Genomic DNA, 25,239 nt, shown 5'->3' with positions numbered 1-25,239 from the left:
CCCCCCAAAACATCCGTATTAGGTGTATTAAGCTGTCACCTACTCATAGGTACTCCATATCAGCGACCTCAGTCGTCATTAGACATCGTAAGAGGCAGAATGGGGCGCTCCGCGGAACTCACGGACTTCGAACGTGGTCAGGTGATTGGGAGTCACTTGTGTCATACATCTGTACGCGAGATTTCCACACTCCTAAACATTCCTAATCCCACTGTTTCCAACGTGATAATGAAGTGGAAAGGTGAAGGGACACATACAGCACAAAAGCGTACAGGCCGACCTCGTCTGTTGACTGACAGAGACCACCGACAGGTGAAGAGTGTCGTAAGATCTAATAGGCAGACATCTATGCAGGCCATCACATAGGAATTACAGACTACATCAGGATCCGCTGTAAGTACTATGACAGTTAGTCGGGAGGTGAGAAAACTTGGATTTCATGGTCAAGCGACCGCTCATAAGCCACACATCACACCGGTAAATACCAAACGACGACTCGCTTGGTGTAAGTAGCATAAACAATATACGATTGAACAGTGGAAAAACGTTGTGTGGAGTGACGAATCACAATACACAATGAGGCGATCCGAAGATACGGTGTGGGTATGGCGAATGCCCGGTGAACGTCTCTGCCAGCGTGTGTAGTGCCAACAGTAAAATTTGTAGGCGGTGGTGTTATGGTGTGGTTGTGTTTTTCATGGAGGGGACTTGCATCTCTTATTGTTTTGCGTGGCAGTATCACAGCACAGGCCTATACTGAAGTTTTAAGCACCTTCTTGCTTTCCACTGTTGAAGAGAAATTTGGGGATGGCGATTGCATCTTTCAACAGGATAGAGCACCTGTTTATAATGCACCGCCTGTGGCGGAGTGGTTACACGACAATAATATCCCCGTAATGGACTGGCCTGCACAGAGTCCTGACCTGAATGCTATAGAACACCTTTGGGATGCTTTGGAACGCCGACTTCATGCCAGTGTGTTCGACCGACATCGAGAAGCCATCGAAATATATAAACATGGTGATATTTTTAACAGAAAAGAAGAAGCTATGAAACTCAGCGATATATGGACAGTGGCGCTACAGAATCGATGAGAAGGTTTTATCTTTGACGTACTATGATCGACAGTTATATTTTATCCTTGACAAGGTTCATCTCTACTATCACGTGAAATCCAGACCACGCCCATTTTCCACGGTATTTAGGCTGTTCTTCGACATCCGACTCGTCATTCGGCAAGACTCAGCACAACCAGGAGCATCTCTAAAGATGTCCAACGTAGGGTTCGACGAAACGTCAGGGATAGAAGAGACCCATGGAACACGGCCATAAGACCCGGAAGAATTATCGGCAGCTGAAACATCCGGTCGTGAAAGCCTTCATTCTATGATCGATACCTCTCCTCAGTGCAGCTCTCTGTGAAGAATAGGCTGCCATTTCCCAAGAAACCTTCCAGCACCTGACTGAACGTATGCCTGCGAGAGTGGAAGCTGTTATCAAGGCTAAGGGTGGGCAAACACCATATTGAATGCCACCGTTACCGATGGAGTGCTCCACGAACTTGTAAGGCATTTTCAGCCAGGTTTATGGATACTTTTGATCACATAGTGTATGTACGTATGTTCCACTTCTCTCCTAACCCACTTGACCAATATCAACCAGACTTGGTACACAAATCACTTACTGTCTCTAAAGAATCGCTGTGGTGGTACGAACCACCTACTTATCAAATGAGTGGGGCGGGGTTGAAAGAAGCCCACGACGTATGAGTACCCATACTTTAGTGATCCAGTGTTTGAGAAAGAGAGTACTTATTATCGAGAAAAAAAAAAAAAACTTACACATTATTTCAAACCCTTATGAAACTAGTTCTCACTGACAACACCCTCTTCCAAAAAAAACAAAAAAAGAAAAAGAACCTGAGTCTACCAGCAAACTTATATCACTCTACGACATACAGTACAGAAGACTTGGAACCATAAAATTATAAATACTTATACGCGTGCAAACCTGCACCATCATGTATTACGTTTCAATTTATTACTTGTTTACTATTAACTCTATTCACAATACATTTCTTGGACATTTGCCCATTACACCATTAGATGTAGCCGACCCGCAAAATTATATCATTGTAGAGAATATAGTTCAGAAGATACGACGTCATAAACATTCAGCTGCGTAAAACGAAACTTCATGGAGAAATTCGTTAGAGATACAGGTGAACCACGTGTACAAATACTTGTGAAATGTATTAAATATAATAAATGAAAAGCACCAGTTTGCTTTTGTTCTACAATATTACTTTTATTGTTAACCGGTTTTCGGCTTACAAGGCCGCCTTCAGACATTGAGTAAATGTCTGAAGATGGCCTTGTAAGCCGAAAACCGGTTAACAACAAAAGTAATATGGTAGAACAAAAGCAAACTGGTACTTTTCATTTATTATAATGTTGTTCTACCAAGAACCGACGAAAGATTCTGTTAATATGTATTAAATATATATGTGAAACATATGTGACATGGGCGTAAGCAGGGAAGTCACGGGTAAAAGCTCAGCCTCAACTCCTGTAACGATTTCAACCGCATTTGGTACAGATGTTAGCTACGATCTGGAAAGCAATACTGACGGTGTAAGAACTGTAAGCGCCTTATTGGTGGAACGTTATAATATGGAGAGAGAAGGAAGGTGAATGAGATGGACAGAGAGATTGGAGCGGATATGAAAGAGAGACGGAGAGGAGGTGATGGAGAGAGAAAGGAAAGGATATGGTCAGGGAGCAGGGAGAGGGGGTACATGTAGACAAAAAGAGAGCGGGGGAGGAGGAATGGGGCAGAGAAAGGGAAGACGAGGAGATTGGACAAAGAGGGAAGGGATGGAAATGGACAGTGAAAACCAAGACATATAGATGAGCTGGGAGAGGGTGAGGAAATGGACAGAGAGAAGGAGACGGGGAGCTGGAATTAGAGCTGATGGACAAAGTGGGGGGGGGGGGGGAGGTACAGATGGACAAAAAGAGGGAGAGGAGGGGATTGGCAGAGAGAGAAGCACGGGATGGTCAGTAAGGTGGAGGGGGTGAAAGAGGTATACAGAGAGAAGTTAGACAGGTGACGGAGAGAGAGGGCGTGTAGGAGTGCATAGACAAAGAGAGGGGAACAAAGGAGATGTACTAACAGAAGATTGTTATAAGTACATACCAGGGCAAAGACGCATACTCAGCTAGTTGTAATTAAATTACAGCCGGGTCTAGCGTCATCATTGTTTGGACAGTTCTATGATTAAAGTGGTTAATTGTCATCGACAGTTTTAAAAGTACGAAAACACGTTTTTCAACCACGTTTGTGTAATTAAAAAGACGCAGATACGTCTTCAAATAAATTTCTCCAATCTCACTGCACCAGTTGGCTGCGAGAAGGAGAAAAGATAAAGTTTCTCCCTTCACGGAGAGGAGAGTTCACCACCGGTCGCATCTGTTCAATTGGTCCAGGCGTCCGCAGTATCGCTTCGCGAGGCGAAATCCAAGCGCGCAGGCGCTTCCGTCCCGTCTCCAGTTACACAGGATGCCGTGGATAAATTGCGAGAAGAGAAGACGCCTATCTAAATTCCGTCAGTCCTAAGCCCGGCGATTCGGGAGCACTTGCGCGGCTGCGAAAACAGGCGGTAGAGAAACGTCGATACGAGACAGGGCGTGTCTCGGCAGACAGATACGGCCGGGCTGGTGGCGCGAGGAAGGAGACTGGCATCGGGCCGCTTTTGGTCGGATGTCGACGGCCGGCGCCAGCGCAGCACGGAGTGGCGCGGCGGGGCAAAGGCCAGGCCGCTCGTGCGGACTAGCGCCCCACATCGGTGCACAAAATGCATGTATTGTCGCCCTAGTTAGACTTCACAGGCATGGTAACTGAGGTGCGTTTTTCAAAAACTGGCGATATTTGTTGGGATGCATGGCCTAACGGTCATACGACTTAATAAAATTCTCTGTGGCTTTCAACCGAGTGAAGTGGTTACACACTGATGGAATTTGAAATTATTACACCGTGATCGGACATTACAGCAGTGATACTCCATTATTCCCATTAATGTGGCTTATCTTGATTAAAATTTAATCCTTACATGAGGTTATTTTCACTATTTTCATTGTCCCTGCAGACGAAGAATAATGTAACTACATGGAGAGTATTGGATGTTTCTAATGTTCCTGAGATCGCAACAAAACATGCCGAGAGACCGAAAAGTGTTAAGACACATTGCGCCACTGTAGACTGTTACCGAAGATCATAACGTACTTAAAAGGTTCTCAGGTATTTGTTTGGCTCTGTGATCTTTCATGTAATAAATATGTAAAAGTATCTTCAGGAGTGCACCAGGAAGTGTAATAGTAGTCTACATACGTGAATAATAATCTGATACTGTTTCCTGTCGATGCTTTAGTATGCAGGAAAGTGTCTTCTTTGAGTGACTTAAGGAGGGTCCAGGATGGCATGGACAGAATTACTATCTTTTGTAATGATTGGCAGACTGTCCTACAACTAAAATGTTAATGCAGGTGAATAGGGGAAAAATCCTATAATATTTGGTCACAGTATTAGCAGTCTCCTGTCTCATCGGTTAAATATCTACGGGTAACTTTGCGAAGTGATACGAGGTCAAACAAGCACGTAAGATCGGTTGCAGAGTAGATGAATCGTCGGCTAATTCGAAGAATACCAGGAAAGTGTAGCTCCTCTATAAATAAAACTGCGTACAGAACACTTCTGCACCTCGTTCTTGAATGTTGCTCGACTGTTTCGGATACCCAACAGGTCGAATTAAAGGAAGACATCTAGCCAATTCAAAAACATATATATTTGTTACGAGTGTCGCTGCTTCTTTCGCAAACAGGTCGTTTTAGGAGCATCACCTGCGACCAGCTTCGCGAAGGAAGCGGCGACACTTTATGCGTAACACACCCATCATTTTGCATGATAATGCGCGGCCGCATACAGCGCAAGCTGTGACTGCTCTGTTCGGTAGATGGGACTGGGAAGTACTGTACCATCCGCCATACTCCCCGGACTTAAGTCCTTGTGACTTTGGCCGGCCGGAGTGGCCGTGCGGTTCTAGGCGCTGCAGTCTAGAGCCGAGCGACCGCTACGGTCGCAGGTTCGAATCCTGCCTCGGGCATGGATGTGTGTGATGTACTTAGGTTAGTTAGGTTTAATTAATTGTAAGTTATAGGCGACTGATGACCTCAGAAGTTAGGTCGCATAGTGCTCAGAGCCATTTGAACCTTGTGACTTTGATTTGATTCCGAAGATGAAGAAACCACTTCGCGGCATTCGCTTCAGAACTGTTCCAGAGATTCGACAGGCATTAGACAGCTCTATTCGCACCATGCACAGAACAGGCTCTGCTAAAGGTATACTACGCCTTGCACATCGCTGGCAACGGGTTCTACACAACGCTGGTGACTACTTTGAAGGACAGTAACAGGTGAAAACATGTAACTTCTGAGTCTGTTTAGGTTACACGAACATCCTCTCTTCTGTATCGGTAGTGAATAAATAGTTGCCACTATTTAAGTTTCAACCTACGTACAATCCAAATGACTGAATATTTTAAATTAACTTCAGCTACAAAACACTTAGAGAAGTAACTCTCAGTTAAACCAGTAATAAATAAAATAGAGAGTTTCCAACGCTGAGTGACTTCAGTACAAAGAATCAGAGACCAATTTCAAAATAATTAATCTTGGGCAGCAACAACACTTTACGGCCAAATGGCCATAATAGTAAGACCCAAAACTCTCCCATTGAACAGTAGTAATTAACCGTAGAAAGCTTTGGGCATGCAACCAACAAGATTTTAAAACATATTAAAATAACAAGGCGATGTGACACACTATCGTTCCGGGTGCGACCAAACGCTTTGACAGCACGAGAGCGCGCCGTCACCGCCCCACGGTTAGAAAGGCCAGACGGATGCAGAGCATCTCTACAACAAGCTAAGGTTGCCCTTTAACTACCTGTAATGGTCAGGATACCACAGCAAGTTACATCGACACAATTCCACGTAAGAATCAGTTATCAAATGAGCTGTTTTGAGATTCAGAACAAGTCACAAGCGTCAGTAGCGGTGGCCGCGTGATACTGAAGTCCTAGACAGCAACCCTGGCCCTCGAGTCGAACATGTCGGCCCGCGAGAGGCAAGAAAAATCAGCAAATCACCCACTACAGACCGATCTTCGTTAACTACAAACAGAGCGGCCGAGCCAAACTGTACAACAGCCAGTGGACTAACGGTTGTGTGCAGGGAGACAAACTGTACAACAGCCAGTGGACTAACGGTTGTGTGCAGGGAGACAAACTGTACAACAGCCAGTGGACTAACGGTTGTGTGCAGGAAGTCCTGTTCGAAATAAAGTTGACGTCAAGTACGAACAGCCCATTCAAATGATATTAAATGGCAGATAATATTACACTTGCTTTCAGACATTACATAAGTCAATGTAATTTGCTCTTGTATAACGTAGTTGAATTAGTCACGGGTAAATGCTTGAAATTGATAAACGTCAGCTAGATATTTACTAGAACATTCTGTCACCGGATCTTATAAAAAATCAACTGACGTTCAGTCTTCATTCTTGCGACACCACATAATCGGAAGTAATGTACAAGGCACTGTGACCAAAGCTATATTCAATTTAGGCTGAACAGGAACTGCCTACCAAGTACCCAATATTCATAATAACGGTCCTATATTCCATCGCCAAGACACTTCCGCTAACGCACAAAATTCACTGCGTTGTACTGAACAAACTACGTCGCTTGCAACCCTCTCTCACTCGCACTCAGTGTCTAGCAGTACCGGGGGGAGCAGAAACTCTCCCCTTCCAACAGATCGTTCTAACAGCTCCGTTGAAAACACAGGGACGCGACACGTGACTCAGCCCTCTGAGGGAATACGGAAGAGTTGCTCCAGCAACAGCCTTCCTGCCGCTGAGCAGCGGGAGCGGTAGGGCACCAGGCCGCAGCCGGAAGAAGGCGACCTCTCCTCTCGTGCGGTCTCCCTTGTCAGCTCCCCAACACGCCCCGTCCCCCATCAACAACCTCGAGCAAAGACCCTAGTGGCCTCAAAGCAGAGGGACATCACACGACACATCGAGCTACTGGCGCCAGATATTCGAAAGGCGAAGCCATCAACCCCGCCATGGCTCAGGACTCGTTACAGTTGGTAATATGAATAGAAAGAGAAAGGACACGTAAGGTGTATTGGTGAAAAGAAATTGGCATTATGCAAATAGATCCATAACTGGATAATTAGCCAAATAAGATCATTCAAACAAATGCATTCGCAATAAATTACTTGTAAATTAAATAACGAATAACACATAATGCCACTGTTTTCATTGTTTACAGGGTTATTACAAATGATTGAAGCGATTTCACAGCTCTACAATAACTTTATTATTTGAGATATTTTCACAATGCTTTGCACACACATACAAGAACTCAAAAAGTTTTTTTAGGCATTCACAAATGTTCGATATGTGCCCCTTTAGTGATTCGGCAGACATCAAGCCGATAATCAAGTTCCTCCCACACTCGGCGCAGCATGTCCCCATCAATGAGTTCGAAAGCATCGTTGATGCGAGCTCGCAGTTCTGGCACGTTTCTTGGCAGAGGAGGTTTAAACACTGAATCTTTCACATAACCCCACAGAAAGAAATCGCATGGGGTTAAGTCGGGAGAGCGTGGAGGCCATGACATGAATTGCTGAACATGATCTCCACCACGACCGATCCGTCGGTTTTCCAATCTCCTGTTTAAGAAATGCCGAACATCATGATGGAAGTGCGGTGGAGCACCATCCTGTTGAAAGATGAAGTCGGCGCTGTCGGTCTCCAGTTGTGGCATGAGCCAATTTTCCGTGGGTTACGCGTGAAACTTGCCCGCACGCGTTCAACAGTTTCTTCGCTCACTGCAGGCCGACCCGTTGATTTCCCCTTACAGAGGCATCCAGAAGCTTTAAACTGCGCATACCATCGCCGAATGGAGTTAGCAGTTGGTGGATCTTTGTTGAACTTTGTCCTGAAGTGTCGTTGCACTGTTATGACTGACTGATATGAGTGCATTTCAAGCACGACAAACGCTTTCTCGGCTCCTGTCACCATTTTGTCTCACTGCGCTTTCGAGCGCTCTGACGGCAGAAACCTGAAGTGCGGCTTCAGCCGAACAAAACTTCATGAGTTTTTCTACGTATATGTAGTGTGTCGTGACCATATGTCAATGAATGGAGCTACAGTGAATTTATGAAATCGCTTCAGTCATTTGTAATAGCCCTGTACTTCTTCTACTGTATTAGTATTTGTTCACTTCTTTTAGTGTAGTTCCTGTTTGATAGGTACCTTATTAATGGCTTGTCCAGATATGTACCTTAGTGGATCAGTGGCTTCACTCTGCCTTCGGCAGCGATGAGGGGCGCACGCATTGTTTGCGTCTCGCCTGTTGTGTGAGCGAGCGCGCGTTTCTTTACTTCCACTTAGCGCCTTGTCTCAGAGTCCGACTTCATCAACCGTCGTGGCGTATTCACACCCAAATCACAATTCACTTTTCCATTGGATCACGAACGTCCGAAGGCCTATGTAGTAGAACGTTTAATACGGGATTAAATTAGTCTGCCACCATAGCATATTGTCGGCATTCGTTTTTCGATCCTCAGTACAGACACTGTGGACATAAAGCTGGCGAATGACAAGTTGTGTGCCGACTTTGTGCGGCGCCGATACTCTGACGGACATATAGGGGCTGTCGTGGTTGATCTCGCTGGTTTTGGCTTCAGAACGTTGCGAGTTTTCGATCTCCATTTTGAGGTACCGTCGGACGCTGTGGTGGCCCCCTTTAAACCTTACGGAAACGTCGTCAATCACGTTGCTCAAACACGCAGGCATTCTAAACATACCGTGTCCTGAGTGGCGTCCGTCAGATAAAAAGTGAACTACGGGAACAGGTGCCTTCCTACTTGGTGGTGGTAAGATCTTATGGGAACCAACTGCTTAGATCATCGGTCCCTAAGCTTACACAATACTTAATCTAATTTTAACTAACTTACGCTATGGACAACACACGCACCCATGCCCGCGGGAGGACTCAGACCCCCGAGGGGGGAAGCCACGCGGACCGTGACAAGACGTCCCTGACCGCGTGGCTACCCCACGCGGCTCGTACTTGGTTATTGCCGGCCTGTTCAGGTTATGGCCGGGAAGTCCATGTCCGTTCTGGATGTCTCCGACAAAGACTGCTTCAGACACCGATCTCAGATGTCGCTCTTCTCTATCTTACACGTCTGCGTCGGTGCTGCCTGCTGCCCCGCTCTGCATCAGTCGGTACCGGCGTCGACTCCTCTCGACGACGCGATCTATACTCCTCCTGGAGGTAGTAAACGATGACCGTCAGCAGGCATAAGCCGTCAGTCCCGACCCCTTTGGTTACTGATCATGAAGCAGTACCGAGCCCTGCTTTTCTGCCGTCTGGCCACATATTGGACATAGCCGCTCGCCATCTGACGCGGAACAGCATATTAGAAAGTAATGGTCGCCGAGGAAACGGAAGAGACAACGCCGTACCGTTCTGATGAACGCCTCCATCGGATATGAGCACAGGATGTCTACCCAACTTCTGATGGTGCGCGGTCCTCTGATGCCCTGACACCTGAAGACGCGAAATCTTCCCCGCCTCTATCTTCAGTCAGCGTCCACCTGCGTCTGATGCGGTTGCCTTCCTTTCTGTGTCTGACGCTACTTGTGGATGCACCTCTGATAGTGTTTCACTGAACTGGCCCAGTGACACGTCTGTCTCCTTGGCGAACGACGTCGATGATGAGGATAGACAATCCGGAGGTGTACAGAACGATGGAAACCTCCTTGGAGGGATCGGCTCCCTCCTCCTCATCACCTCCTTGAGGAGGTGCACATTGTAACTTTTTGTGCTCCCCATGGTTTTACAGCGCAAGTCCCTCACGCTTCCCCTACTTGTAGCGGGGCGGCGATCCTCTTACGCGACGGTATCTTAGCTGATGCAGATTCCTGTCTCCCTGATGCCGAGGTATGGCTCTCATTTTTAGTGGCGTCAGGATCGTTAATGTCTATGTGCCATGTGCCTCGAGTCGTCACAGTGAATGTTTTACCTTCTTCTCAGAGACAGCCGCGCCTTTTTTCCTGTGTTGGCAGGATGCATTGATCATGGGAGGCGATTTCAACTGCACCCAGGCACCCAAAGACCAACTACCACGCCCGTGCGCGGCACTAGCGACAATTCTCCAGCACCTCAGCCTTGTGGATTCTTGGCAGTATGTTTGTGGCGGTCGTCTAGAGTTAACGCATTTCATTAGCCATTCTTCCAGCCGCCTCTATCGTGTTTACATCTCCCACGATATTGTCAGTGACCACGACACAGTATTTGCGCCATCAGACTCTGTCGCCAAAGGGTGTGGCGCAGCTGTGGACCATAGAAACTGAACTTGACCCGCTTTTCTTGATCCGACTGCCGGCAGCTCATTGAGATCGGCGTGGATGGCTTTTCGTTGACGTCGTGATGCCTGTCAGTCTGCCCAGTCATTGTGGGTGCTCTGTGCAAAGAATAAGAATAACACACACATCCATGCCCAAGGGAGGAATCAAATCTCCGGCGGGACGGCCCGCACAATTCATGACATGGCGCTCAAACCGTGCGGCCACTCCGCGTGCCTGCGCTGTGCAAGGCCTTGATTGCTTACGGAAGAGAGATTGTTGCGTGGCGTGAAGAACTCAGGGATTCTATTTCATCAATCTCCACGAATGTCCTGTGACGCCATATTGGCGAGAGTGCCAGGCGATGGCGAATTTTGTCTGTCAAGCCACAGCTCACATCCCTCTCTCGTCGCCACCTTGGAGGAGCTACGGTCAGGATGCGCACACGTCAGTTCAGTGCAGGAGCCTCCATCTACGTATCATGTCAAAGCAAAACGACGCCACCGTCGGATGACTTTGATTGAAGTTCTTACGACCGATGATGGGTGGCGTTTTGGTACCCAACAGGACAGAGGATCTGCCCTCTATGCACATTATTTTATGCTGTACCCTCAAAACGTCACTACCATGCAGCACTCTTCAGCCTATCCTTTGGCTCGATTCCCGTGGATGCGAGTGTGGGTTTGCTTGCTAACGTCGCAGGAGACGAAGGCCTTGAGGCTATCCTGGCGGCTTAAACGAACAGGTGGCCTGGCCCTGACGGCCTCCCAAAGAAGTTTTATCGAACATTACGTTCCCTTCTAGTGCCAGTGTAGACGGAAATTTGTGAGGGACTTATGGCACCTTTCGTGCTGATTCCAGATGGTTTCCTCGATAACTTTATCATTTCCATCGACAAGCCTCGGGGAACCTCGCGTGTATGCGATTACCGTCATTTGATGTTACTCAATGGAAACACATCTAAATCTACATCTACATGGCTACTCTGCAATTCACATTTAAGTGGTTCGTCGAACCACAATCATACTATCTCTCTACCATTCCACTCCCGAACAGCGTGCGGGAAAAACGTACACCTAAACCTTTCTGTTCGAGCTCTGATTTCTCTTATTTTATTTTGATGATCATTCCTACCTATGTAGGTTGGGCTCAACAAAATATTTTCGCATTCGGAAGAGAAAGTTGGTGACTGAAATTTCGTAAATAGATCTCGCCGCGACGAAAAACGTCTTTGCTCTAATGACTTCTATCCCAATTCGCGTATCATATCTGCCACACTCTCTCCCGTACTACGTGATAATACAAAACCAGCTGCCCTTTCTTGCACCGTTTCGATGTCCTCCGTCAATCCCACCTGGTAAGGATCCCACGCCGCGCAGCAATATTCTAACAGAGGACGAACGAGTGTAGTGTATGCTGTCTCTTTAGTGGACTTGTTGCATCTTCTAAGTGTCCTGACAATGAAACGCAACCTTTGGCTCGCCTTCCCCACAATATTATCTATGTGGTCTTTCCAACTGAAGTTGTTCGTAATTTTAACACCCAGGTACTTAGTTGAATTGACAGCCTTGAGAATTGTACTATTTATCGAGTAATCGAATTCCAATGGATTTCTTTTGGAACTCATGTGGATCATCACCTCACACTTTTCGTTATTTAGCGTCAACTGCCATCTGCCACACCATACAGCAATCTTTTCTAAATCGCTTTGCAACTGATACTGGTCTTCGGATGACCTTACTAGACGGTAAATTACAGCATCGTCTGCGAACAACCTAAGAGAACTGCTCAGATTCTCACCCAGGTCATTTACATAGATCTGGAACAGCAGAGGGCCCAGGACGCTTCCCTGGGGAACACCTGATATCACTTCAGTTTTACTCGATGATTTGCCGTCTATTACTACGAACTGCGACCTTCCTGACAGGAATCGAATTCCAACGGGTTTCTTTTGGAGCTCATGTGGATCACCTCACACTTTTCGTTATTTAGCGTCAACTGCCATCTGCCACACCATACAGCAATCTTTTCTAAATCGCTTTGCAACTGATACTGGTCTTCGGATGACCTTACTAGACGGTAAATTACAGCATCGTCTGCGAACAACCTAAGAGAACTGCTCAGATTCTCACCCAGGTCATTTACATAGATCTGGAACAGCAGAGGGCCCAGGACGCTTCCCTGGGGAACACCTGATATCACTTCAGTTTTACTCGATGATTTGCCGTCTATTACTACGAACTGCGACCTTCCTGACAGGAATCGAATTCCAACGGATTTCTTTTGGAGCTCATGTGGATCACCTCACACTTTTCGTTATTTAGCGTCAACTGCCATCTGCCACACCATACAGCAATCTTTTCTAAATCGCTTTGCAACTGATACTGGTCTTCGGATGACCTTACTAGACGGTAAATTACAGCATCGTCTGCGAACAACCTAAGAGAACTGCTCAGATTCTCACCCAGGTCATTTACATAGATCTGGAACAGCAGAGGGCCCAGGACGCTTCCCTGGGTAACACCTGATATCACTTCAGTTTTACTCGATGATTTGCCGTCTATTACTACGAACTGCGACCTTCCTGACAAAAAAAAGATATTAACCAGGCTGTTGGCTGCGCGGCTTAAACCACGACGACTCGGTACATGGTTTCCTCTTATCAACCTTCTTTTAGAGGTGCCAGTAACATCCACACTGCCCTCTGTCACTGTCGGGACAAAATGCTCTTGCTCACATTCAATGTATACCTGGACTTTTTGGCAGCTCTTGACTTCAGCCAGGCGTTCTATCGGATCGATCACGACTATCTGGAAAGTGCACTCCGCAGTAATAGATACTACGGCCAACGTCGTTATTTCTCCTTGGTGCAGCTACGACTCGTGTACTCTACACTGGTCGTCTAACTCGTCCCGTCTCCTTCCGTTGATCAGTGCTTCAAGGCTGCACGATCTCTGCACTGTAGTATGCTTTCGTCACGGAATCGTTGCTCTGCAGCCTCCGTCAATGCCTCTCTGTGGTGTCTCTCGATGACTGTGTATTCAGCCGTACTGCTTATGCAGATGATCTATTCACCTTTCTTCATAGCGGTACTGAGGTCAGGGGATGACTGTCACGGATTACCACCTAGGGCGAAGCTTCTGGTAGCTGCCATAATGTCCTCAAATCCAGCGCCACGGTTATAGGTGCGGGTCTCTTGCGGACAGTGCTGCTCTTTTGTCTGTAGTTGTTACTATGCGATGCACAGGACTCGACTTCGCATGCGATCTGCGGCGTACGACTGTCCTCAACTGCAGGTGCTTACGAGCTGGGCTCTTAGATCACCGTTTACGAGCGCTTGAATGCAGCGGACACAATATGTAAAAGTATTTTTGGCGTCATGTATCCTCCACGTGGCACAGACACTTCCTATTCCGCCATCCATGACCCGCCGCATGCTAGTGGCATTGGATTTATTTGTTTGCGACTACTTGCTGTTCAAATTAAGGTACGAGGCCCTCACCCTCCCGAGGTGCAGGGGTGGTTTACGTCTGAATCATGTGTGTGACAGAGCTGTAGTTCTTTTCATTGGCTCTCAAATTTTCCTGTGGCGCTGTTGTCCTAAGTGTCTTATCAGCGCGCTTGACATCCACGAAGGCAATTTACGAGTTTCTTCAGCAGCAGGTCACCGAATGTGGTTGTGGGGAAGCATCTCCAAGTCGACTGGTGTGCCGTTATGCGATCGGTGGGCGCTTCTTATTTTGACACTAAGGTCCAGTCTGCATGGTACCTTACTGTCAATCGGAGCAAGTATGCCTGTCACGCCTCCTCGAATTTCACCTCGCCTGCAGCCCGTTGTGTGTCGGATGTGATGTTTTGGACACAGACGAGCATCGCAGATCGGCAAGAGGTGTCTGATTTTTGGTGCGACAGGTGTTGTCCCTAATTACCCGTACGACTCCTCATCAGATACCTATCCCACTGCTCCTCTTTCTGGACGCGTGATACTTCCCATAAGCGAAGAGGAAATCTGAGAAATGGATTTGTGGACACGCAGTACACTCCAGAATGAGATTTTCACTCTGCAGCGGAGTGTGCGCTGATATGGAACTTCCTGGCAGGTTAAAACTGTGTGCACCGACCGAGACTCGAACTCGGGACCTTTGCCTTTCGCGGGCAAGTGCTCTACCATCTGAGCTACCGAAGCACGACTCACGCGCGGTCCTCACAGGTTCACTCCTGCCAGTATCTCGTCTCCTACCTTCCAAACTTTACAGAAGCTCTCCTGCGAAACTTGCAGAACTAGCTACCGAAGCACGACTCACGCCCGGTCCTCACAGTTTCATATCAGCGCACACTCCGCTGCAGAGTGAAAATCTCATTCTGGAAACATCCCCCATGCCGTGGCTAAGCCATGTCTCCACAGTATCCTTTCTTTCAGGAGTGCTAGTTCTGCAAGTTTCGCAGGAGAGCTTCTGTAAAGTTTGGAAGGTAAGAGACGAGATAATGGCAGAAGTGAAGCGGTGTGGACCGGGCGTGAGTCGTACTTCGGTAGCTCAGATGGTAGAGCACTTGCCCGCGAAAGGCAAAGGTCCCGAGTTCGAGTCTCGGTCGGTGCACACAGTTTTAATCTGCCAGGAAGTTTCACGCAGTACACTACCTGTATGCTGATTGCGAGAAAAGTGTCCTTGATTTTTGGCAGTTCCTTAATGAACGCCATTGTGCGATTGCCCGCAATCCAAAGCACTGACAGTATTTCTACTGCTTCCTTTGCAGTGTCTTCCTGAACTCATCTCAGAGCTGGGGAGTTCCTATGATGAAGAGCTGATTCCCGCCTCTTCCACACTTAGAACCGATTATTTCTCTGGTCATCGAAGTTTTTCCTCAGAAAAAATATACGTCGGTAGTATCAATGAGTCTGACGTCGTGCTGCGCCCTCCTCCTCGCGACACCTCACTTTTTTGGGCACCAGGAAGGTTAAAAAAAGAAGAGAAAAACTGAGGGCTTTGGGTGCGATCTCCGCTTGATCCTATGAGTTTCTTTGTTATTAAACGCTCCATTCACCTCCGCATTCCGGAGTATCTTTTGAAATGCAGATCCACCGCTAATTGGTTCTATAAGTTCGTTCTGAGATGGAAGGAAGTCAAAGGCACAACATCACGCTGAAATCACTCTTCGAGTCTAGCCCAGCTTTACTTGATTTACAGGGTAACAAATGAAACATAAAAATATTTATAGGCGGACGGCCTCACAAGCTTCGGCTATAAAGCAGCAGGTAGCCGCAATGCTAAGCAGCCAGTTTGGTCAGACAGCTGACAGTCAGTCGTGACCGATCACCCGAGCCACGTGGCCGTGGAATATGTTGTGTCATTTTTCTCATAACGAATTTTAATTATAGAAATTATTTTTCCGTCGTTTTATTCGCTTTATGTGCTGGGGATAATAAGTGCACTTTAATGCGTCCTTACGGAGGAAGGAGTTTAACGAATAATAAAAGAAGCTTTAATTGCCGACTGGCTCGGACTAGGCGGGTTATAGGATGCACTTCTGTCATTCTAGCAGATAAATGAAGAATGGCGCATTTTTCTTCGCTAACTATATATTCGTGAAGAATTTCCAAATGCCTTAATAAGTAGATGTTGTATTTTACAAAATAGTGTGACAGAATGATGTGATTATAAATTAGTGGCGATACCATACGTCCCTTCAGAAATGGGAATTCCCAGAAGTCTTACAAGCTGTTGAAAGTAATCGTGGAATTTGTCCCAGGATGTGAGCAAGGTCTGACTGCTACGACAAGTGCGTTCTCCACGAGACACCCCGCTCCCAACTGACACCACTTTTCATATTAAGTTCTCCCAGATCTCCTATCTGCTGCTCCTGACTACTTTCGTCTAGCTTCGGCTTACTCAAGTCCATAACATGTAATGTAGCGCACTGTGGCGTGGGGCTCGGGCTGGAGAGTTTGCTGACATGGGGCTCAATTTAACAACAATTTATTTAGCACCAAAAACATCAATTAACAAAACGGAAACCACTTATACACATATAAAAAAATTTCCCATCACCTCGGTTCCGAAAGTTCCGGAACCTGTGCAGATAATTGGAATAGAGATTAACATAAACATCATTTTCGCACTCTTTATTGCTCATGAAAACCACACATTGCATGTTGTATCACCATGCAGCGAGACTTTCAGAGGTGGTGGTCCAGATTGCTGTACACACCGGTACCTCTAATAGCCAGCAGCACGTCCTCTTACACTGATGCATGCCTGTATTCGTCGTCGCTACGGTCGCAGGTTCGAATCCTGCCTCGGGCATGGATGTGTGTGATGTCCTTAAGTTAGTTAGGTTTAAGTAGTTCTAAGTTCTAGGGGACTGATGACCTCAGATGTTAAGTCGTACAGTGCTCAGAGCCATTTGAACCCTTTTTTTGTATTCGTCGTGGCGTACTATCCTCCAGTTCATCAAGGAACTGTTGGTCCATATTGCCCCACTCCTCACCAGCGATTCGGCGTAGATCCCTCAGAGTGGTTGGTGTGTCACGTCGTCTATAAACAGCCCTTTTCAATCTACCCCAGGCACGTTCGATAGGAGTTATGTCTACAGAACATGCTGGCCACTCTAGTCGAACGACATCGTTATCCTGAAGGATGTCATTCACAAGGTGTGCACGATGGGGGCGCGAATTGTCGTCCATGAAGACGAATGCCTCTCCAACATGCTGCCGATATGGTTGCACTATTGGTCGGAGGATGGCATTCACGTATCGTACAGCCGTCACGGTGCCTTCCATGACCACCAGTGGCGTACGTCGGCCCCACTTAATGCCACCCCAAAACAGCAGGGAACCTCACCTTCCTGAACTCGCTGGATAATGTGTCTAAGACGTTCAGTCTGACTGGGTTGCCTCCAAACGCGTCTCCGACGACTGTCTGGTTGAAGACATATGCGACACTTAACGGTGATACCAATCCTGAGTGGTCCATTCGGCATGTTGTTGGGCCCATCTGTGCCGCGCTGAATGGTGTGATGGTTGCAAAGATGGAACTCGCCACGGACGTCGGAAGTGAAGTTGCGCACAGTTTGAGTCGTAGCAAGACGTCCTGTGGCTGCCCGAAAAGCATTACGCAACATGGTGGTGTTGCTGTCAGGGTTCCTCCGAGCCATAATCCGCACGTAGTGGTCATCTACTGAAGTAGTAGCCCTTGGTGAGGAGGGGGGGGGGGGCTGAGCGAGGAATGTCATCGACAATTCTTGTCTCTCTGTTTCTCCTCCATGTCCGAATAACATCGCTCTGGTTCATTCCGAGACATCTGGACATTTCCGCTACTGATAGCCCTTCCTGGCACAAAGTAACAATGCGGACGCGATCGAGCTGCGGTATTGACCGTCTAGGCATGGTTGAACTACAGACAACACGAGCCGTATAGGCCGGCCGCGGTGGTCTAGCGGTTCTGGCACTGCAGTCCGGAACCGCGGGACTGCTACGGTCGCAGGTTCGAATCCTGCCTCGGGCATGGGTGTGTGTGATGTCCTTAGGATAGTTAGGTTTAAGTAGTTCTAAGTTCTAGGGGACTTATGGCCTAAGATGTTGAGTCCCATAGTGCTCAGAGCCATTTGAACCATTTTGAACGAGCCGTATACCTCCTTCCTGGTGGAATGACTGAAGCTGATCGGCTGTCGGACCCCCTCCGTCTAATAGTTCCTGCTCATGCATGGTTGTTTACATCTTTGGACGGGTTTCGTGACATCTCTGAACAGTCACAGGGTCTGTGTCCGTAATACAACATCCACAGACAACGTCTATCTTCAGGAGTTCTTTGAACGAGGGTGATGTAAAACTTTTCTTGATGTGTGTAGGAAAGCAATGTAACTTTCTTTAGTCCAAAATAACTTAAACAGGGCTAGAATATTCGAACACAAAATATCGTTTAACAGCAACAGAACAATGTCAAGCGTGGAACAAATTTAATCAACGCCTACAACGGGCTACCTTGCAACAACATAACAAAACGTCAGGCACTCTGCCTTCATCATACACGAAAACTAAAAGCTAAAGAAGCCAGATAACCATCATCAACACTGTCTAGCTATCTGCACGTATGCCTAAACAAATAGTTAACCAGTTGCATGCATGACCGCATGACAATTCGTTCACATACTGTCAATCAAAATCTTTCTCAGGAGAAGTTCGCAAAGTAGTTTACACTAGTTAGTTTCGGTTCTTCGTACATCCACCCTCACATCTATCACTGTAAAGGCACAGCGTCAGTGTACACAGCGAGACTGGACGGCATTATCACTATATCTTGGAAAATTCCCGTATGAGAGATAATTTCAGTGAAGTGCTGGATTCACCAACGAAATAACCTAGTTGTCTCTCATATGAGAATGTACGAAAATGTGCAGACAATGCAGTCTAACCTCACTGTATACACTGATACTAAGCCTTTACCATGAATGATTTGAGAACTGTTGTATGAACAACCGAAACTAGTTCCCAAATTTAATGTTTATATTGATTACGATCTACACAGTTTATGAAAATATATGTAGTATTTAAAAAATAATTAAGACTGAAGTCTCTTTTTTCCTCTCCTGTTAATGTCAGGTGTTACTAACCATTTACATAAGATAATGGAAAACAGATTCTTATTAAATATGACGCACCCACTGGTTTGGTCTCAATACTTAATTGCCGGCCGCGGTGGACGAGCGGTTCTAGGCGCTTCAGTCTGAAACCACACGGCTGCTGCTGTCGCAGGTTCGAATCCTGCCTCGGGCGTGGATGTGTGTGATGTCCTTAGGTTAGTTAGGTTTAAGCAGTTCTAAGTCTAGGGGACTGATGACCTGAGATGTTGCGTCCCATAGTGCTTAGAGCTATTTGAAGCAATACTTAATTCGCAATGAATTCGTAAAACCACTGAATGAATAGTTGATTCACAGTCGTAACGAGGAACAATTAACTCGCATTTAATTTGCTTTATCGCACCCCCGGAGACACAATTATGACTTCTAATTCAGATTTCGGACAACACACAGTACTGCACGTCCCATCTACCACAAATACAAACAAACTGTTACCTGTCACTCCCAGATTTCCTTTCAGGAAGTTGCTACACGTAGTGCACGTTCTAACGTATCACGGTGCGCCACCACAAAGACGACAATAATAATAATAACAAAAATAAAAATAATAATTTTAACGAAACGAGAATAACGGAATATCGTCGAATCAAATCGGGTGATGCTGAGGGAATTTGATTAGGAAATGAGACACTTAAAGTAGTAGCTGGAGTTTGCAATTTCGGAAGCAAAGTAACTGAGAATGGTCTAAGTAGGGAGGATATAAAATGTAGACTGCCAATAGCAAGGAAAGCATTTCTGAAGAAGAAAAATTTGTTAACGCTGAGTATAGATTTAAGTGCCAGGAAATCCTTTCTGAAAGAATTTGTATGGAGTATGATATGTGGTTTCGCAGGATATAGTGGATCAGGTTATGGTTGTGGAGGGGGCCATAAACAGTTGCTGTTAGTCACACAAAAACAGACACACTTTTATTTTCCTAAGAACCACTTAATTACACGTTACCTTAAAAGGATCAAATTAAAATAATACATCTGAAAGCCTAGTTAAGAAAATATGCGATAGCTCCTGGGCTGAAGGCCCGAAACCTCGCGAAAAACAAGAACGGCTGTAGGCCTGAACACAAGCTATAAATTTGCTGTAAAGAATACACGCGTCTGAAGACCTTACACAAAAAAATATTTCCCGTATATACTCGGCCGAAGGCCACACACAAGTGAGTGAAAAACTCAGGGCTTAAGGCCTGGACAACAAGAATTTCAGATAGAACAGACTTTCAAAATTTAGCTTTTGAACAAATCAGTCTTCATATTTTAATTTAAAACAGCTGAAGGCCTTATTTTTAAATAAAAACAAACTAAATTAATAAACGGCTGAAGGCCTCACACAGCACATCAGATTAAAATGAAAATCTGAATCCAAAACCAACAGAACAGTGGTGCTCAGAAGTGTTCCAAGGGTTGGCCTGAGGAGGTAGCTCTAACATAAGGTGAGGTGAGACAGGCAGCCAAGAGTAAGGTTGAATAATCGATTGGCAACCCGACCCAGGGACGGCTGAAAGACCTACCAACAACCTAACCAATTTCCTTCCGCCTGACCAACAGTACGACAACGGTAAATACCAGCCGAGGACGAAGATACCAGCCGCACTCCGTCTTAGAATTTGGCATCTAAAAACAGCCAAGGTACAATAACCACTCTTAAGAAAAAAAAAAAAACTATGAACAAACAACTAAAAGGTTGTTGAACTACATACCCTGCCGGACATCATCAGCATGGCAAGGGAACACAAACTGCTGGAAAACTACGCTAACGACTAGGGCAGGTAACTGGGCGTTCACGGTCACAAGGCAGAAAATACCGCTGATGCACTTCACTAATAAGTAACAACCAATTTAATAGTTAAAGAGAATACTGGAAGACAGCTGCAAAATTTCGCCAACTCCAACACATCCTATGTTACTGCTAGCGGGAACAGCCCAGGAAGCAAAAACTGGCAATGAAGGAAGAGATGTCACAGCAGTTGAGATTTCATAACAGGTTAACTGACAACTCAGTTTGAGTGTCCAGGTTCGGCAGGCAACGAACTTTGTAGCTCTCGCAGCTAGCGCCTCAGAATCCGACCTCGCATGCACGCTGCCAGTGGTCCTGGCCTGACTTCGCGCCGCAAAGACTTCTTTGCTGCTCTGTCCCAACCGACAGACTGCCACACACACACACCACTACACGGAAATATAGTGGTCACAACAAAGATGGTACAGCAGTACTATTATCGATAAGCGCTGCTGCTGCCACTGACAGGGGCAAATCAGCAACTCGTCATGGTAGTTGCTCAGGGAGAAATAAGACGCCACTCGATTACGACAAAACGCTAAAGAAGAAAAGGCATTAGCGCGAGCTGGCCACGGCTCAGAGTGTAACAATGCATGGAAGTGAAACGTGGACGACAAACATTGTAGACAGGAAGAGAATAAAAGCTTTTGAACAGTAGTGCAACTGAAGGATGCTGAAGATTAGATGGGTAGATCATGTAACTAGTGAAGAGGTACTAAACAGAATTGGGGAGAAGAGGAATTTGTGGCACAACCTGACCAGAAGAAGGCATCAGGGGATCACTGACTCAGTACTTGAGGAAAGCGCTGGGGTAAGAACTGTAGAGGGAGACCAAGGGATGAATACATTAAACAGACTCAAAAGGATGTAGGTTGCAGTAGTTACTCAGAGGATGAAGAGGCTTGCCCACAATAGAATAGCATGGAGAGCTGCATAAAACCAGTCTTTGGACTGAAGATCACAATAATAATAATAAATAATAATAATAATAATAATAATAATAATAATAATAATAGTACTTTAGTCCACATTAATATTAAAAGAATAATTTTCAACAGGCAAAACATCGTTCTGTGTTAAATGAATTCTGTGTCTTTTGAAGGAATTAATTCGGTGTACATGTGCTACGCTAATCAGCGATATAAATTCATTTTGAAACGCGAATCGGTCGCCTAGTAACTGTTAATGAGCATCTTTGGTGCCAACCGCTAAACAACGCAGCTAGACGATAGCAGTTCTCGCAATTAGTTAAATTGTTAACGAAGGAGACTTTAAGAGGTTGGTGTAGATCAAAATATAAACTCAAATTAGTGCAAAGAGCGGACATTATCAACAAATATTGACTGCAATAACAGATAATGTTGTGACACCTCCCTTTCACGTATCTCGACGAGCAGAATACTGGATGGGCATAGATAAAGTACCTTACACATTCGCTGATCGTGGAAGTGCCAGTAGGCAACAATAGGAGGTGTCACATAACCCAACGTCCTCGATAGAATGTCGACACGTTGCTTGAGCCTGATTCACCACCAGGTCTGTCTCCGATCGGTCGCATAGGGGACATCATCGGACGACAGCTCCAGAGCTATCGACAAACAGCATTAACCGTCCCTGCACTGATTGGCCAAGTGAAACAGGGATGGAACTCAGTGCCACAAACTTGCATTTGACCACTGTGCAACACGCCGTACGCACGTTTGCATGCTTGTATTCAGCATTCTGGCGGTTACACCGGCTGTTAATGTACCAGAATTTTACATATACAATAGTTTATCTCGAGCTTACATTAACCTGTGATCTTGCATCGTAAATCTTTTAAAATGTTAACCAGACAAATGTATCCTCGAAATCTCATTAATTATTTTTCGGCATTGGGATTTTACCCGCCATTAGTGTGTATCGTACATTACCCATCTTTCCTTGTCTTACACCTACACTCCTGGAAATTGAAATAAGAACACCGTGAATTCATTGTCCCAGGAAGGGGAAACTTTATTGACACATTCCTGGGGTCAGATACATCACATGATCACACTGACAGAACCACAGGCACATAGACACAGGCAACAGAGCATGCACAATGTCGGCACTAGTACAGTGTATATCCACCTTTCGCAGCAATGCAGGCTGTTATTCTCCCATGGAGACGATCGTAGAGATACTGGATGTAGTCCTGTGGAACGGCTTGCCATGCCATTTCCACCTGGCGCCTCAGTTGGACCAGCGTTCCTGATTGTGGCGCTCACCTGCACGGCGCCAAACACGCATACGACCATCATTGGCACCAAGGCAGAAGCGACTCTCATCGCTGAAGACGACACGTCTCCATTCGTCCCTCCATTCACGCCTGTCGCGACACCACTGGAGGCGGGCTGCACGATGTTGGGGCGTGAGCGGAAGACGGCCTAACGGTGTGCGGGACCGTAGCCCAGCTTCATGGAGACGGTTGCGAATGGTCCTCGCCGATACCCCAGGAGCAACAGTGTCCCTAATTTGCTGGGAAGTGGCGGTGCGGTCCCCTACGGCACTGCGTAGGATCCTACGGTCTTGGCGTGCATCCGTGCGTCGCTGCGGTCCGGTCCCGGGTCGACGGGCACGTGCACCTTCCGCCGACCACTGGCGACAACATCGATGTACTGTGGAGACCTCACGCCCCACGTGTTGAGCAATTCGGCGGTACGTCCACCCGGCCTCCCGCATGCCCACTATACGCCCTCGCTCAAAGTCCGTCAACTGCACATACGGTTCACGTCCACGCTGTCGCGGCATGCTACCAGTGTTAAAGACTGCGATGGAGCTCCGTATGCCACGGCAAACTGGCTGACACTGACGGCGGCGGTGCACAAATGCTGCGCAGCTAGCGCCATTCGACGGCCAACACCGCGGTTCCTGGTGTGTCCGCTGTGCCGTGCGTGTGATCATTGCTTGTACAGCCCTCTCGCAGTGTCCGGAGCAAGTATGGTGGGTCTGACGCACCGGTGTCAATGTGTTCTTTTTTCCATTTCCAGGAGTGTATTTATCTGGGAATTTCGAACATGATCTAATATTTTACATTGTCGAATAGCTTTCTCCACGTTAGTAATTCCGGTGAACGTATTTTGACTTTTACAGCTTCCATTAGCAAACACATCGTCAAAATCGCCTCTCTGCTCCCATTACTTTTCCGAAAGCCAAAGTGCTGGTCACCTAAGGACTTCCCAATTCTGTAAATTGATGGAGGAAGATGGAGAAAGGGAAGGGATTATTGATATCGGCTGAATCGGGACTGCGTGATGCATCAGCGGTGACAAGTGAAAATGTGTGCCAGACCTGGATTCAAACTCAGAGTCTCTTGATTTCTGGGCAGATACGTCAACCACTTCGCCACCAGAACAGAGTATCCTTCGCACCCGCGCGGACAATCTCGGCACGCCTCTTCACCGATCCACATTCCCACCTAGCCCCATCTATCCCTAGTCACTGTCCGTGTCGTCCATGCTTGCTGCGTTGAAATTTCCGTGGGAGGTCGGACGTAACTGGGCTTCCGCACTGAATGTGGTAGATCCATTGCCCATCGAGGCGAATCAGCTGTATGAATGCGTCGTGTCTGTTCTTTCGGACAATATGCGTTCGTATAACTTTTCTTTCGAATCTTCTGTAAACAGCGTGAGTCAGGATGAAAGGTATATGCAGTGAGGGATGACAGCACTAGTGATTCTGAATAAAAAATTCCATATAGGCAAATGTAGCATTCGGAATGGTTTCCGAGATAGAACGCATGTAATATCACTTTTCTATCACGTCTTGAATCACTCGAAACCCCGCACCTCCAGCGAAAACATGTAGCATTACAAAATTACATTTAGTTTTCTACAAAAAAAGGACTGATTCATGTGTCCCTAGAACTTACAGTTTGCCCAAAGACAGCGCCAGGATACTGAAAACCTGGCGCGATTGGCGTGCGCTGTAGCTTAGGTACTCTTTGTAGCCCAATTTGAAGTAGTTTCCCGACCTGATGGAACACAAGTGTCAAACTGTTCGACTCAGCTTCTTCTACACTACCGCCGTACGTTGTGAACAATAACGATGTTTGAATAACACAGAAAATAAGTTCAAATGGTTCAAATGGCTCTGAGCACTATGGGACTCAACTGCTGTGGTCATAAGTCCCCTAGAACTTAGAACTACTTAAACCTAACTAACCTAAGGACATCACACACATCCATGCCCGAGGCAGGATTCGAACCTGCGACCGTAGCGGTCGTGCGGTTCCAGACTGTAGCGTCTTTAACCGCTCGGCCACTCCGGCCGGCCAGAAAATAAGTAACAAAGTATTATTACATACGTTCTATCTCGGAAACCATTCGCA

The 25,239-nt window shown here is 46.5% G+C and overlaps 1 protein-coding gene and 1 non-coding gene across 2 annotated transcripts in view; both read right to left on the bottom strand.

Annotated features, from left to right (window-relative positions):
• LOC126188497 (nephrin-like) overlaps positions 1-25,239 on the bottom strand; it is a 758,389-nt gene that overhangs the window by 516,251 nt on the left and 216,899 nt on the right. The window lies entirely within an intron of this gene.
• Trnas-cga (transfer RNA serine (anticodon CGA)) lies at positions 14,597-14,670 on the bottom strand. Its single transcript has one exon. It is a non-coding gene; the product is annotated as a tRNA-Ser (tRNA).

This window comes from Schistocerca cancellata, chromosome 5 (genome assembly GCF_023864275.1).
Source record: "Schistocerca cancellata isolate TAMUIC-IGC-003103 chromosome 5, iqSchCanc2.1, whole genome shotgun sequence".
Lineage (NCBI taxonomy): Eukaryota > Metazoa > Arthropoda > Insecta > Orthoptera > Acrididae > Schistocerca > Schistocerca cancellata.
The sequence above is the reverse complement of the archived record's forward strand: the minus strand, read 5'-3'. Positions and strand labels throughout refer to the sequence as shown.